Source organism: Pseudophryne corroboree, chromosome 1 (assembly GCF_028390025.1).
Source record: "Pseudophryne corroboree isolate aPseCor3 chromosome 1, aPseCor3.hap2, whole genome shotgun sequence".
Classification (NCBI taxonomy): Eukaryota; Metazoa; Chordata; class Amphibia; order Anura; family Myobatrachidae; genus Pseudophryne; species Pseudophryne corroboree.
The window spans coordinates 400,901,435-400,917,278 of record NC_086444.1 but is presented as its reverse complement, the minus strand read 5'-3'; positions in this window follow the sequence as shown (position 1 = coordinate 400,917,278).

Sequence of the window (15,844 nt, the reverse complement as noted above, 5' to 3'; positions counted from 1 at the left end):
CTGTTTATATTGTATGCACCCAACAAGATGGGTGCTCCTGCTTCTAAGCAGACGATTGCTCGTTGGATTTGTAGCACAATTCAACTTGCACATTCTGTGGCAGGCTTGCCACAACCTAAATCTGTCAAGGCCCATTCCACAAGGAAAGTGGGCTCATCCTGGGCGGCTGCCCGGGGAGTCTCGGCATTACAACTCTGCCGAGCTGCTACTTGGTCAGGGGCAAACACGTTTGCAAAATTCTACAAATTTGATACCCTGGCTGAGGAGGACCTTGAGTTCTCTCATTCGGTGCTGCAGAGTCATCCGCACTCTCCCGCCCGTTTGGGAGCTTTGGTATAATCCCCATGGTCCTGACGGAGTCCCCAGCATCCACTTAGGACGTTAGAGAAAATAAGAATTTACTTACCGATAATTCTATTTCTCGTAGTCCGTAGTGGATGCTGGGCGCCCATCCCAAGTGCGGACTGTCTGCAATACTTGTACATAGTTATTGTTACAAAAAAAATCGGGTTGTTATTTGTTGTGAGCCGTCTGTTCAGAGGCTCCTACGTTTGTCATACTGTTAACTGGGTTCAGATCACAAGTTATACGGTGTGATTGGTGTGGCTGGTATGAGTCTTACCCGGGGTTCAATATCCTTCCTTATTGTGTACGCTCGTCCGGGCACAGTATCCTAACTGAGGCTTGGAGGAGGGTCATAGGGGGAGGAGCCAGTACACACCACCTAATCCTAAAGCTTTATTTTTGTGCCCTGTCTCCTGCGGAGCCGCTATTCCCCATGGTCCTGACGGAGTCCCCAGCATCCACTACCGACTACGAGAAATAGAATTATCGGTAAGTAAATTCTTATTATTTTGGTTGTATATAGTAGCGACATATATCCCATCCCCTCTCCCGTGGTTCACAGTTACCACACCGTACTGTAGCTTCTCCAGGTCACCTTCCATTCAGGACTACTCATTAACTGCAGCTTGTAGTATAACCTAGCAGAGATTGTGGAATAAATGCATCGTGCAGGTATTGACTAATAGACCCCAGTTCCCAAACCAAAATGCCGTGCCCTTTCATTAATGCCAACATAAGCTCAAACCAATTCAAGCCTATTAAATAAAGCAGTCAAAAAGAGAGCATATCATGTTATTAGCATCACTCACTACATGTGACAGTTTTGTGCCTGTTTTGCGAAATGCTAATAACCCTAACCCTAATACTCTAACACTAAAGGGACAGACTGGATGGGGCCATGTGGTTCTTATCTGCCGTCAGAGTCTCTGTTTCTATTCACAAGTATAGCAAGGGCATTTTGAGGGCATTGTGGTCTATGCAGAGCTAAGATACGCCTGCTTTTTGAAGGACTCTTGCACCAGCGATAGGGCAGATAATGATGGCTGCTATGATACCAAGCATATGTACATTGGTGATGTAGACATAGAGATGCGTATAGCTCATACCTGTATGGAGAGAGGAGATATAGGCAAACACTGCAGGCGTGGGGCTGATCTCGACATAATTAGACTGTTCCCATCTCGGCCTAATGTGCATGTCCATGTGGAGGGTGTGAGGCTGAAATGATGTGATTCGCATAGAAATGCATCATGTTGGCTCCATCCCCATGCTATGGACCTGTAATTTTCTGTATTATTTGCCACATCCTGCCCACTTAGGAAGTGAGCGGGGTGCAAGAGATCCACCCATTTATTCGGTGGACTTTCTGAAAAGTCATTTCGAGCGAATAGGTGAGTATATTACAATGCTTCTACAGTATGTGTCCTTCATGCAAACATTGCAGGTAAACTGTAATTCCTGCCAACTGATGTTCAGCTCTGACCCTCCCATCAGGGGCAATTCTATTGTCATTTTTTGCCTCTTTAATGAACACACAAAAAAAACTAATTTAGGAAAATACAAATTATGTATATTTTACATGTATTTGTTTTTCAACCGAACCTTTCTGAAACTAAGTGTCTATAAAATGTTCATTGTTTTAAGGACATACACATAAAAGTACCTCTTTTATAACCTAAAAAATGACCAAAAAATTCAGTTGTTGCATCCTAAATAATGTAATACGCTGTAATTTAATATGATATAAAATAATATAGTAGTTCCACCTATAGAGGCTAACAACCCCCTTGTGACTGAAAACTGTCATTCAGTGACATAGGTGGTGGCTCACTGACATTAGGCTGAAGCTCGCATAGAGTCAGATCCTGTGGTTTCCTCAAAAACATTTTGAAAGAAACGTTTCAGGTTCCTCAACTTTTATAAAATATCCCCTAATAATGAAAAACAATTTACATGATTTGCTGTCATTGTGTATGTGAGTTGCTTGTGATAAGTGAGAGGTGCACATTTCCACTGGCATTCCAAAACAACAGGTGATTCTGGACATACAAATGCAATGCTTCTCCTCTGTGATGCCAGGGAACTAGAGCACATGAGAAGACATGGGGCTGTGATACTCCTCTGTAAATCAGCATGACACAGGAGAGAAATAGCCTATTTCCCTAGGAAGCATTCTACAATACCTCAGTGTAGCTGTTATGAAGATGCAACAAAATAAATACTGTATACTTTCTTTCTTGGTATTATGTGAAGCATTTCAAAGTGGTAATGATTAATGTTTTCTAGAGTGCTATTCTTTTAGAGAGTGTTCAGAAACTGAATAATCTTCTATAAAATGTGTCACCATTGTTGAGTTCTACTTAGCCAAGACCAAAACAGCATACCGGGGCCTTGCATCATATATAGTCTCTACTCACAAAGCCAGCATCACATTACATTCTGTGCTTCTGTAGTCACAAGCTTTTGTGTTTTTAATAACCATTAAGTTTGTTAACTGGAGCCCATTGAGTTTTGCAGTAGTTAAAGCCCCAATGCTCAGAACAGAAGAAGGACATATATAAGGCAGGGGGAGCGGGAACCCACAATCTCAGATTTGAATGGAGGGCTAGGATCAAGGAGGAGGGGAGAGAACAGCGCACCACCATGTTACTTGATGATGATTATTAATTGTATTAGCTTGCATGCATGCCTATCCCCACTCTGATACACTTGGGCTTGTGGTCAAGTAAGTTGGATCTGAAGGCAGAGTGGAAGGAAAGATTGGAAATGCACCAGTCTATCCCAGACATCCACCATACTACATAAAACCCTTTACAGAAAGTACTTGTTTTGCTGTGTAGCAACGTCACTACATCCTTCCCACTGCAGTGTTTTCTCTCTGTGAGGTGCAGATCATTTATGAAGTCTAGTTTAGGCCAGGCCCACTTGCCTCGGGTAGATAGATTTAAAACAATAAAAAGAGAGAGGAAATTCGAGGGGAGCACTTTTAGGAGAGTTGTCTTTTAAAATAGTTTTATTACATTGGCAGAAATGCTCTTTGACCCACACTAACCATGGTCTAGGGGCCCAAATACTTTCTGTCCACCCCTTGAGTTTCATTGAAATAATGACATCCCACAAAGGGGAGTATGTTCATAGATAGATGTTTAAGTTTGGAAGGCTGGCTTTTAACATTTGTTTTCCTTCAGAAACTGCTAGGTGTGAACTTATTTATATGGAATCATTTGTTTAAAATAAATAAACAACACCATGACATGAATCCTGTAATTTGGACATGATGCTTTGAATATGCTCGGGGACTATAAGAACCTTATTCAGGGCTTAGACGGGGCTGTCCAACAGCTGGCCCATAGCTAAATCTCCCTAAACTCTTTGTGGCCCTCACATTCTGTGAAATCTCCATAGACCTAGATATTATTTTGAACACTTTGTTAAAATATAGATGCAACCTTATTCATGGAAGTACTTGGACTGAACTAAAGGGGGTACACACGTAGCAATGTGTGCTTAAATTCTAAGCAATCTGGCTAGATTGCTTAGAAATTAAGCACACATCTCTCCGCGTGTATGCCCCATAGCGATAGTGATGCGCGGCCCCACGCGCCGCTATCGCCGGTTCTAGATTGGCTTGCATACAGGCACAATCTAGTTAGAACGCTTACTTCACCGCTGGGTGAAGTGAGTGTCCCCCCGTCCCCCTTGCTCAGCACACATCGCGCTGAGCAGGGGGAAGAGATGTGTGTGGAGCGGTCTGTGCTAGATCGCTCAGCACGCATCGGTACATGTGTACCCCCCTTAATTACTTAACTGACGATTTTTTTCCTAAAAAAAAAACGCTCAGAAATTGTTTTTTTTTTATGAGTGAATAAGGTTAAGAACATGAATTTAACCCTATGCAAAATGATTTTAGTTTAAAAAAGAAAAAAACATCGATCAGAAACATAACGAACATTGGTAACATTGCGATTTTACCTTTTAGAGCCCAGACAGCCCAGGTACACAGGATAGGCTGGCTTGGGGCAGTCACTGACGGGGGGAGTGTGTGTGTGGGGGGGTTCCTGCCGTACTGACCGATCAGCAATGATTGGCAGCACAGCAACACTGTGGGGAGGGTGCAGGAATGGCAGAGGGACCTTCCGGTCCCCCTGACAGCAGCAGCAAAGGGAAGTTTCCCTTCCCTGCCGCTGCTAGCACTTTTATCTGACGCGACCAGGTCAGATAAAACACTGCCTGGTGTGGTCGCATCTGATGCGACCATGCCAGGCAAGTGGTTAAGAAAATCCAGAAATACACAGTACACCCAATGTTACATGTCATATTAAACTATAAAGTACCCCATGTGCTCCATCCATAGCGGGGAGGGTAAGTTTAATGAGGCTGGCTAATGGTCCCAGCTGAAAAAGCTTTCAGCTTCCAAATGACCGTTTGTCACAGCTTCACGTAGGCTGACCATATTATCCCTTTAACCTGGGACACTCATGAATTACAGAAGTGCTGTGGCTGGCTGACTACAAGCCTGCATTTCACCTGGTTTTAAGCAGCCACAGAACCTGTGTAATTCATGAGTATCCCTGGTTAAAGGGATAATATGGTCAGCCAGCCTACTTAAGGCAAGAAGTGCATGTTTATGGGGCCTATAGATGGAGTTATAGTGGGGCCCAAGATTCCAATAGCAGTTCTGGCACTGGTAAAAGTTGATCCAACCATTTTGCTGTTTGCATACCCATACTAGGACATATAAAGTGCATGTTTATGGGGCCTATAGATGGAGTTATAGTGGGGCCCAAGATTCCAATAGCAGTTCTGGCACTGGTAAAAGTTGATCCAACCATTTTGCTGTTTGCATACCCATACTAGGACATATAAAGTTGTCTACACGCTTGTCCTATATTTTACCACAAGAGGGTTAATAAATAGGAATAAATACAAAGCCATGCTTGTTTAGCATTTATTCCGATTGCTGGTTTAAAATTACCTCCAGTTAGTAAATGTACCCACCCCATGGTCTTTCTTAATATAGCATAAGAAATTGTGAGCCTGAATTGTTACAAGTGGTCCTGCTCTTCTTATAGATCACAGACTGACTCAGAATATATGAAAACATCCTGTATCCTTTATACATACGGTGATGTTACTAGCAGATGCATTACACAAGTAGAGTTGTCGCCTAGGATGAGCCTTGATATGTGATGCTGCAGAATGTCCTTTAGTGACCTCTACTGTACTTCTCGTGTTGCTGACTTGGTCTTGTAGCAATGCTATACATACCATGTGTGTGTGATATAATCTGTATTGCTAAATGTTTACTGCATACATGACAATATTCGCTGCAGCCAGTCTTATTGCAATAGTCCGTTTTGGAGCCTATGAAAAATCTACTTTTAAAGTTTGATACAAAACATGGTAGGCTATACTTGTATAGTCTTAGATTTATTATTTATATTGATTTTACTATTTAAGTTGCCTGCAGAACTCAACAATGGTAAATATTTTATATTATTTTATTCACATTTTATTTTTTATGTAAATTTCTCTGTACTGTTGTTCAGAGAGGCAAATGAAAAGAATATATTCTACATGGTATATGTATTTTCAAACAAATAAAACTCTTTGTTGTTACTAGCACAGACATATGCTTCTTTATTATGGCCTTTAATAATCTCATTTTTAGTGTTCCATCCAAGCCTGGGTGTGGCTGAGATATCAGAACATGGTGCTGTTGCCAGAGGGGACTGATTAGTGGCTGCACAACACATGCAAATGGATTCATAGCATTAATCTATAAAATAATTTATTTGTCAAAAAAGATATCCACAGTGCACAGGAACTTTAAGTGCAAGTATATGGCAGAAACACAATGTACACTGCCTATTTCCCCTGTGTTACAGCAAACTGACATGCAACCAGATAGACTGGCCCAGGTGTGGTTGCATTCCTTCCTCTATTGTCTACATGACAGCTATAGGTGGGGTCGTAACCTGCTGAGTGCAAACAATCGACACAAGCTAAAAGCATATTTCACAACATTTCATTTACTTAAAGAATGACACATTTATTAGGTACTAGTTATTCCAAAACTACAACATGATGGCTATATAATTCTCTAACTTTTTTTTTAACCTGCTTGTATTTAATAAACACGTATAGTTTACATAAAGATATTATATGAAAGTAGATATTTTTTTATCAGAACAAGCACAGTGTTGAATCACTAATACAGATTAAGGATACACAGCAGTACTTACTGCCACAGGGTACAGAACGAGTGGAGCATTGGATCACTTAGCCCCCTTTCACGCAGAAACTGAAATTACCGGGTGAAGCAGTTCGACCCGGTAATTTCATGAAAAACCCGGGTCCTTTTTCTGTGTGAAAGAGTCAACCTGGGTTGAAATTCCCAGTACTTCGACCAAGGAATTTACCAGGGTCTGAGACACAGGAAGTTTGACCCGGGTTGACCCTTTCACACAGACAAAATACCCGTGTTGATCTGCAAATTTGCTTGTCCGTGTGAAAGGGGGGTTCAGGCAGGTCCCAGCAAAACTAACCGGCATTGAAATGCCTGGTAATTGCCGGGACTTTCAGACTTTTCTGTCTGAAAGTGGTATAAGAGATTAAGGATACATACATAGCAGTGCTTACTGACACCGGGTACAGAATGAGTGAGAGGTGCAAGGTCTGCCAACCCATCTAGCAGCTAAACTGTATTCACCATTCTGCAGCTATAACATTGGGGCTATAGGTAAGAAAACCTGTGACACAATCAGATGGTGGGGTTTTCTATACTTGCTTTTCTATGAAGGATTTGCCATTGATGGGGTCTTCATTACTTTCCACTGATGGCATGAAATCATTGACAGAAAAACCATAGATGGGCAACCCTAACCACAGGCTGTAACCATTCATTTCTTCTGCCCTGTGGACATTAACATCCCACACCTCATCTTAATGTACGGTACGCAGCTAAATCTCCAAATACTGTATACACACTGAGACGTAGGGTGTCCATTGAATCACTTTATCCTTACGCTGCTCCTTGCCTACTGGATCTGCTGACAAACGTTGCAGAAAGTGTCTATTACACAGCAGTGCTCCGTGGCAGTCCCCCACAAGCATGGATATGTGTAATTGTGCCTGTTATTGTAAATGTTTGAGTTTACAGTATTTGATATAAGGGCTCAAAGACACTGGGTAACCATGAGAATGCAGAACTATAGAGTCATAGAGGAAATGGTGGGCACAGCAAGATCTCCTATTCCTATGGTAAATGTGTCTTGCTGCAGTCCTAACAGCACCTAAAACACATGGGGGTAAATTTACTAAGATGGGAGTTCTATTTAAGATGGGATGTTGCCCATAGCAACCAATCAGATCCCAGGTATTATCTTCTAGAAGGTGCTAGATAAATGAGAAGTAGAATCTGATTGGTTGCTCTGGGCAACATCCCATCTTAAATAGAACTCCCATCTTAGTAAATTTACCCCATAGTGTGGTGGATGCAGCTATATTCACTGCAGGTAAAATGCTATTTTATGGTTTGTAAAAACTATTTTATCCTTTTAAATGTACATTTTATCTAATTACATAAGACTACGTGAATAAACAATGCTTTTGGATTCAACCGTACTTGTTATGTATATAAAACGGTCTCCAAAAATGTGTCTGTTCTAGTTTATTGCACCAGTTTTGCTGAATTTTGTTTTTAAAAAAGCATTAAAGTAGTAATCCTGCATTTTGTGCCTGATTCTTGCATGCAGGCCTAGTGCATTCATAAAAGGCCCCTGCTCCGTCCTGTCATGGATGCCCAGCTATTTAGGGTTAGAATTAAAAAAAAAAAAATGTTATTCAACTTTATGGCAATACTGGCCCTGTCAAGATCTTATAGGCCCTACACACATGCCGATTTTTTGAAAGATATGAACGATCTCGTTCATAAATGAACGAGAACTCGTTCATATCTTTCAGTGTGGAGGCTCCAGCGATGAACGATGCGCGGCCCCGCGCTCGTTCATCGCTGGTCCCCCGTCGGCTGTGCATGCAGGCCAATATGGACGATCTCGTCCATATTTGCCTGCACGTCTATGGAGCCGGGTGACGGGGGGAGTGAAGAAACTTCACTCCCCCCGTCACTGCCCCCCCCCCCCCCTGCCGCCGGGTCGCCCGTCGGCCGTATCGGCCGTCGGGCACCTCGGCGGCACATCGCCATATGTGTAGAGCCCTTTACTAAGGTTGTGTGACCTGGGTCTCGTAAGCTCTAGAGCAGGCATTCCCAACCACGATCCTCAAGGCACACCAACAGTGCAGGTTTTAGTGATATCCAGGCTTCAGCACAGGTGACTTAATTAGTTGCTCAGTTATTTTGATTTAACCATCTGTGCTGCAGCCTGGATATCACTAAAACCTGTACTGTTGGTGTGCCTTGAGGCTTGGTATTTGGCTACCAGTACAGATTCTACAAAATGTAAAAACAATAAGTAAAAATAAAAAAAATGAAAGAAACAATGTAATAAATGTTTAAAATGTAACGTGTTTAAATGGAAATAGATGCTTTATTTAATTACAGATAAAATATTCCTGTATTTCACTCAGCTATACTACTACCATTGTGACCAGAAATCGCATTCAGGATACCAGTCCGACACTCTTTGGGGGTAATTCAGAGTTGATTGCAGCAACAAATTTGTTTGCAGTTGGGCAAAACCATGTGCACTGCAGGGGAGGCAGATATAACATGGGCAGAAAGAGTTAGATTTGGGTGGGGTGTGTACAAACAAATCTAACTTGCAGTGTAAAAATAAAGCAGCCAGTATTTACCCTGCACAGAAACAAAATAACCCACCCAAATCTAACTCTCTCTGCACGATAATAAGAATTTACTCACCGGTAATTCTATTTCTCATAGTCCGTAGTGGATGCTGGGGACTCCGTAAGGACCATGGGGTTTAGCGGCTCCGCAGGAGACTGGGCACAACTATAAAGAAAGCTTTTAGACTACTGGTGTGCACTGGCTCCTCCCTCTATGCCCCTCCTCCAGACTTCAGTTAGGATACTGTGCCCGGAAGAGCTGACACAATAAGGAAGGATTTTGAATCCCGGGTAAGACTCATACCAGCCACACCAATCACACCGTATAACTCGTGATACAATACCCAGTTAACAGTATGATAACAACTGAGCCTCTCAACAGATGGCTCAACAATAACCCTTTAGCTAAGCAATAACTATATACAAGTATTGCAGACAATCCGCACTTGGGATGGGCGCCCAGCATCCACTACGGACTATGAGAAATAGAATTACCGGTGAGTAAATTCTTATTTTCTCTAACGTCCTAAGTGGATGCTGGGGACTCCGTAAGGACCATGGGGATTATACCAGAGGTCCCAAACGGGCGGGAGAGTGCGGATGACTCTGCAGCACCGAATGAGCAAACTCAAGGTCCTCCTTAGCCAGGGTGTCAAACTTGTAGAATTTAGCAAACGTGTTTGACCCCAACCAAGTAGCTGCTCGGCAAAGTTGAAGAGCCGAGACCCCTCGGGCAGCCGCCCAAGAAGAGCCCACCTTCCTCGTGGAATGGGCTTTTACTGATTTAGGATGCGGCAGTCCAGCCGCAGAATGTGCAAGCTGAATCGTACTACAGATCCAGCGAGCAATAGTCTGCTTTGAAGCAGGTGCACCCAACTGGTTGGGCGCATACAGGATAAAGAGCGAGTCAGTCTTTCTGACTCCAGCTGTCCTGGAAACATAGATTTTTAGGGCCCTGACTACATCCAACAACTTGGAAGCCTCCAAGTCATTTGTAGCCGCAGGCACCACGATAGGTTGGTTCAGATGAAAAGCTGATACCACTTTGGGGAGAAACTGGGGACGAGTCCTCAATTCTGCCCTATCCATATGGAAAATCAGATAAGGGCTTTTACATGACAAAGCCGCCAATTCTGATACACGCCTGGCCGAAGCCAAGGCCAACAACATGACCACTTTCCACGTGAGATATTTCAAATCCACGGTTTTCAGTGGCTCAAACCAATGTGACTTTAGGAAATCCAACACCACGTTGAGATCCCAAGGTGCCACTGGAGGCACAAAACGGGGCTGAATATGCAGCACTCCCTTAACAAAAGTCTGAACTTCAGGTAGTGAAGCCAGTTCTCTCTGGAAGAAAATCGATAGAGCCGAAATCTGGACCTTAATGCAACCCAATTTAAGGCCCATAGTCACCCCTGACTGTAGGAAGTGCAGGAAACGGCCAGCTGAAATTCCTCTGTTGGGGCCTTCCTGGCCTCACACCACGCAACATATTTTCGCCATATGCGGTGATAATGGTTTGCGGTTACTTCTTTCCTAGCTTTAATCAGCGTAGGAATGACTTCCTCCGGAATGCCCTTTTCCTTCAGGATCCGGTGTTCAACCGCCATGCCGTCAAACACAGCCGCGGTAAGTCTTGGAACAGACAGGGCCCCTGCTGCAGCAGATCTTGTCTGAGCGGTAGAGGCCATGGGTCCTCTGACATCATTTCTTGAAGTTCCGGGTACCAAGCTCTTCTTGGCCAATCCGGAACAATGAGTATAGTTCTTACTCCTCTTCTCCTTATTATCCTCAGTACCTTTTGGTATGAGAGGAAGAGGAGGGAACACATAAACCGATCGGTACACCCACGGTGTTACTAGAGCGTCCACAGCTATCGCCTGCGGGTCTCTCGACCTGGCGCAATATTTTTCTAGCTTTTTGTTTAGGCGGGACGCCATCATGTCCACCTGTGGCTTTTTCCACCGGTTTACAATCATTTGAAAGACTTCTGGATGAAGTCCCCACTCTCCCGGGTGGAGGTCGTGCCTGCTGAGGAAGTCTGCTTCCCAGTTGTCCACTCCCAGAATGAACTCTGCTGACAGTGCTAATACGTGATTTTCCGCCCATCGGAGAATCCTTGTGGCTTCTGCCATTGCCGTCCTGCTTCTCGTGCCGCCCTGTCGATTTACATGGGCGACCGCCGTGATGTTGTCTGACTGGATCAGTACCGGCTGGTTTTGAAGCAGGGGTTTTGCCTGACTTAGGGCATTGTAAATGGCCCTTAGTTCCAGAATATTTATGTGCAGGGAAGTCTCCTGACTTGACCATAGTCCTTGGAAGTTTCTTCCCTGTGTGACTGCTCCCCAGCCTCGAAGGCTGGCATCCGTGGTCACCAGGACCCAGTCCTGTATGCCGAATCTGCGGCCCTCTTGAAGATGAGCCAGGGTTATCAGACGATGCATCTGAAGATGCGATCCGGACCACTTGTCCAACAGGTCCCACTGAAAGGTTCTTGCATGAAACCTGCCTAATGGAATTGCTTCGTAGGAAGCTACCATTTTTCCCAGGATCCGCGTGCAGTGATGCACCGACACCTGTTTTGGCTTTAGGAGGCCTCTGACTAGAGATGGCAGCTCCTTGGCCTTCTCCTCCGGGAGAAACACTTTTCTCTGTTCTGTGTCCAGAACCATCCCTAGGAACAGCAGACGTGTCGTAGGGACCAGCTGTGACTTTGGAATGTTTAGAATCCAGCCGTGCTGTTGTAGCACTTCCCGAGATAGTGCTACCCCTACCAACAACTGCTCTCTGGACCTCGCCTTTATCAGGAGATCGTCCAAGTACGGGATAATTAAAACTCCCTTCTTTCGAAGGAGTATCATCATTTCGGCCATTACCTTGGTAAAGACCCTCGGAGCCGTGGATAGACCGAACGGCAACGTCTGGAATTGGTAATGATAATCTTGTACCACAAATCTGAGGTACTCCTGGTGAGGATGGTAAATGGGGACATGTAGGAAAGCATCCTTGATGTCCAGTGATACCATGTAATCCCCCTCGTCCAGGCTTGCAATAACCGCCCTGAGCGATTCCATCTTGAACTTGAATTTTTTTATATATGTGTTCAAGGATTTCAAATTTAAAATGGGTCTCACCAAACCGTCCGGTTTTGGTACCACAAACATTGTGGAATAGTAACCCCTTCCTTGTTGAAGTAGGGGCACCTTTACTATCACTTGTTGCGAATACAGCTTGTGAATTGCCTGTAACACTGCCTCCCTGCCTGAGGGAGTGGTTGGCAAGGCAGATTTGAGGAAACGGCGGGGGGAGACGTCTAGAATTCCAGCTTGTACCCCTGAGATACTACTTGAAGGATCCAGGGATCCACCCGTGAGCGAGCCCACTGATTGCTGAAGTTTTTGAGACGGGCCCCCACCGTACCTGGCTCCGCCTGTGAAGCCCCAGCGTCATGCTGTGGACTTAGAGGAAGCGGGGGAGGACTTTTGCTCCTGGGAACTGGCTGTATGCTGCAGCTTCTTTCCCCTACCTCTGCCTCTGGGCAGAAAGGACGCGCCTTTAACCCGCTTGCCCCTATTGGGCCGAAAGGACTGTACCTGATAATACGGTGCTTTCTTTGGTTGTGAGGGAACATGGGGTAAAAATGTAGACTTCCCAGCTGTTGCTGTGGAAACGAGGTCCGAGAGACCATCCCCGAACAACTCCTCACCCTTATAAGGCAGAACTTCCATGTGTCGTTTGGAATCTGCATCTCCTGTCCACTGCCGAGTCCATAACCCTCTCCTGGCAGAAATGGACATTGCACTAATTTTGGATGCCAGCCGGCAAATATCCCTCTGTGCATCCCTCATGTATAAAAGTGCGTCTTTTATATGCTCTACGTTTAGCAATATAGTGTCCCTGTCTAGGGTATCTATATTTTCTGACAGGGAATCTGACCATGCAGCAGCAGCACTGCACATCCAGGCTGAAGCAATAGCCGGTCTCAGTATAACACCTGTGTGTGTATATATAGATTTCAGGATAGCCTCCTGCTTTCTATCAGCAGATTCCTTCAGGGCGGCCGTATCCGGAGACGGTAGTGCCACCTTCTTTGACAAGCGTGTGAGCGCTTTATCCACCCTAGGGGATGTTTCCCAGCGTGACCTATCCTCTGGCGGGAAAGGGTACGCCATTAGTAACCTCTTAGAAATTACCAGCTTTTAATCAGGGGAAGCCCACGCTTCTTCACACACTTCATTTAACTCTTCAGGTGGAGGAAAAGCTACTGGTAGTTTTTTTCTCTCCAAACATTATACCCTTTTTTGTGGTACCGGGGGTAACATCAGAAATGTGCAACACATTTTTCATTGCCTCAATCATGTAACGTGTGGCCCTACTGGAAGTTACATTAGTCTCATCGTCGTCGACACTGGAGTCAGTATCAGTGTCGACATCTGTGTCAGCCATCTGAGGTAGCTGGCGTTTTAGAGCCCCTGATGGCTTTTGAGACGCCTGGGCAGGCACAGGCTGAGAAGCCGGCTGTCCCACAATAGGTATGTCATCAAACCTTTTATGCAAGGAGTCGACACTGTCGCGTAAGTCCTTCCACAGCACCATCCACTCAGGTGTCGACCCCGCAGGGGGTGACATCACGTTTACAGGCATTTGCTCCGCCTCCACATAAGCCTCCTCATCAAACATGTCGACACAGCCGTACCGACACACCGCAAACACACAGGGAATACTCAGACAGAGGACAGGACCCCACAAAGCCCTTTGGGGAGACAGAGAGAGAGTATGCCAGCACACACCAGAGCGCTATATAACACAGGGATCCCACTATCAATGAGTGTTTTCCCTTATAGCTGCTTTTTTATATATATCATATATATATATTATCTATACTGCGCCTAAATTTAGTGCCCCCCTCTCTTTTTTACCCTTCTGTAGTGTTCAGACTTCAGGGGAGAGCCAGGGAGCTTCCTTCCAGCGGAACTGTGAGGGAAAAATGGCGCCAGTGTGCTGAGGGAGAAGCCCCGCCCCCTTTTCGGCTGACTTTCTCCCGCTTTTTCTGGAATACTGGCAGGGGTATTTTTACATCTATATAGCCTCTAGGACTACATATGATGTATATTTGCCAGCCAAGGTGTCATATATTGCCCTCAGGGCGCGCCCCCCCTCCCCCCAGCGCCCTGCACCCATCAGTGACCGGAGTGTGAGGTGTACATGAGGAGCAATGGCGCACAGCTGCAGTGCTGTGCGCTACCTTGGTGAAGACCGAAGTCTTCTGCCGCCGATTTTCCGGACCTCTTCGTTGCTTCTGGCTCTGTAAGGGGGACGGCGGCGCGGCTCCGGGAACGAACACCAAGGTCGGGTCCTGCGGTCGATCCCTCTGGAGCTAATGGTGTCCAGTAGCCTAAGAAGCCCAAACTACCACCTGTTAGGTAGGTTCGCTTCTTCTCCCCTTAGTCCCTCGATGCAGTGAGTCTGTTGCCAGCAGATCTCATTGTAAAATAAAAAACCTAAATATACTTTCTTTCTAGGTGCTCAGGAGAGCCCCTAGTGTGCATCCAGCTCAGCCGGGCACAAGAATCTAACTGAAGTCTGGAGGAGGGTCTTAGTGGGAGGAGCCAGTGCACACCAGTAGTCTAAAAGCTTTCTTTATAGTTGTGCCCAGTCTCCTGCGGAGCCGCTAATCCCCATGGTCCTTACGGAGTCCCCAGCATCCACTTAGGACGTTAGAGAAATATATGCCCCCACCCCTCCCTCCTGGGGTGTAGTACGGTATGCCGGCGCTCGGGCTCCCGGCGACCAGCATGCCGGTGCCGGGAGCCCGACCACCAGCATACCGACAGCGTGGCGAGCGCTAAGGAGCCCCTTGCGGGCTCGCTGCGCTCGCCATGCTGCTGGCACGGTTGCGCGCTATGCGCGCCACACTATTTTATTCTCCCTCCAGGGGGGTCGTGGACCCCCACGAGGGAGAATAGCTGTTGGTGTGTCGGGATTCCGGCGCCGGTATAATGTGCGCCGGGATCCCGACATTCGGCATACTGAAGACCACCCCCCTCCTGCAGTGCACATGGCTTTGCCCAACTGCTAACAAATTTGCTGCTGCGATCAACTCTGAATTACCCCTGATAATGTCGATATTATCTTAGACCGCAAAGCTATACCTTTAAATACACTATTACCGTGGAGCCGTTAATGGCCGCTATATTACGTGCACGTGCTACGCACTCCGTACGCTATTTGCGTACAGAGTCCCGTACGTGGTACGTACTTGACGTACACATGCCGCGCTGAGTGTACGGAGTACGCTCAGCGTGCGCACACAATGAATAACCTTTAAACCTTGTTAGTGATACAATGTAATGATATGCTTACACTTTAAACCCTTAACAGTAAAGTACTGTAATGATGTTATACCTTTAAACCTTAAGTAGCGCTGGCGGTACAATGTACCCGCAGTGCGTACACCTTAACAATGCTTATACACCTTATACAGATAAATCTACTTTAAAGCCCATGCAGGAAAGTGAAAACACAACACTGAATTGTAGTTGAAACCACCGGGTTCTAAGGCCACAGTGGATTGATTCCAAAAGATAAAACAATACAATTTATACACTACAGACTAACAAGTAAATCTAAACAGAATAATGGCTACAGAGAATGTACGTATGTGAGAATATTCGCAAGCTCAACCCGCCTC